Source organism: Antechinus flavipes, chromosome 6 (genome assembly GCF_016432865.1).
Source record: "Antechinus flavipes isolate AdamAnt ecotype Samford, QLD, Australia chromosome 6, AdamAnt_v2, whole genome shotgun sequence".
Lineage (NCBI taxonomy): Eukaryota > Metazoa > Chordata > Mammalia > Dasyuromorphia > Dasyuridae > Antechinus > Antechinus flavipes.
This window is the reverse complement of record NC_067403.1, coordinates 238435188-238436920: the sequence shown is the minus strand read 5'-3', so window position 1 is coordinate 238436920 and position 1733 is coordinate 238435188. Positions and strand designations below refer to the sequence as shown.

General features: G+C 43.0%; 1 pseudogene; it reads left to right on the top strand.

The window, feature by feature from the left end:
* Positions 1 to 188, top strand: part of LOC127541104 (transcription and mRNA export factor ENY2-like) — a 373-nt pseudogene extending 185 nt beyond the window's left edge.
* The last annotated feature ends 1545 nt before the right edge of the window (positions 189 to 1733 follow it).

The window sequence follows — 1733 nt, the reverse complement described above, 5'->3', positions numbered from 1 at the left end:
GCATCGAATGTGTTTGGAAAGATCAATTAAAAACTCATTGTCAAGATGTGATTAAAGAAAAAGGGATAGAACAGGTGAATGTTGACGACTTGGTAGCAGAGATCACTCCCAAAGTCAGAGAGCTTGTACCTCACAGTGTGAAGGAGGAACTTTTACCAAGAATAAGAACTTTCCTTGACCAGCATTAAGATGGGCTGAACATCACCACCATGTAGTTTGATTTCTTGGATCCATGAAGCACAGACATAGCATACATTTGGAGGTCATTATCTAAATCAGTTCCTTTTTGTATGATTAATTTTCCAAGTTTTGGTAATAACCTGTGTGTTGTATTGATTTTTTTTGAAGATTATTTTAATAATAAAAATAAAATTTAGAGGTTTGAAAATGACATATTTCTACTGTTTTATTCTATGTTCTCTGTTTTCAACTTTTAACATTGACTATAAATGTTTTCATCGTTCTCCAAGAGTTCTGGCCCATTACAAGTGGGTACTGTGTGAAGCACTGTCCCCCTATCCCCATCCCACTATCACTGTCCCCCCCAAAACTCCCATTTAATAACGAAGACTATATAATAAATAATTACATATACACAAGGTATATAGAAAAATCTCTATCCAATTTCTTGCCTTCCCAGGGGAGAAGGGGACACAGGCAGAGAGAAAATTTAGAACTCAATATTTAAAAAAAAAAGTAAGTTAAAATATTCATGTGTAATTAAGAACACACACACACACACACACACACACACACACACACACACAGCAGAGATGGTCCTTTGAAAGTTCATCCCAGGGATGTCAGAAGCCGCCCTATGATTATTGTTCCATGGGATTCTGGTAGCTTCAGGACAGGGGTATTCACTGTCTCCCTGGAGAGGGAGAAAAAAACCCAAGCCCAGGAAAACAAGATCCAGATGTTCCAGAGAGCCAACATCTGAGCTCCTGCTCCAGCAGACAGGCCTGGTGGTCCAGAGGGGCACAGGGGAGACTAATGCATGGGAGTGGAGACCCAAGAATAGTAAAATCCCTCTGCCTCTAAGGACAGTGCCCCAAACAAGGATGCCAGCTGGGCCCTGCGGGGAAGCCCTCCCCTCTCCATCTATAGACTGTCTGAGCTCAGCTGTGATGATGGGTACATGAATTTTGGCTAACCATGAAAAAGGAGCCCTCCCCCTCAAGCCTCAAGCCCAGTGTGGCAATGACTCAGAGGTCCCGGAGACACGATGCACAACTTTCTCCATTGGGAAAAAGCTCTAAAATTGAAATGCAAAAGTTTGAGGCAGAAGGGGAAGGGGGCTGGGGAAAGAGTAGGGTAAAAACAACCTAAAAGAGGGCAAATCAGAGGGTGAAAGGGCTTGCCCAATGTCACACAGATAGCAGGATTCAGAGATGGAATTCGAACTCACCAATTCTGGTGGTCTTCTCCCCTGCTACATATATTGCCTCCTGTTCTGTAATACTCCTCTGGCTTACAAGGTACCATTGTCAACAACTCTTTCCATTCTTCCCAAACATTTTCTTTTGCCTCAAAGTTGGGGGATTTCTAGAGAAAAATTCCCATTTTTTGGAAGCTCAACCTCCAGGGATGGGAGATGCCCCATGGGAGGGAGATGGACATACTTACAAAGAAAAGCAGATTGAAGAGGAAGAGGAAGTACTTGGTCACTTTGATGCAGTCGGACCCCATCTTTTGTCACTGGCAGGACCTAGGGAGAGGATGGAAAGCAC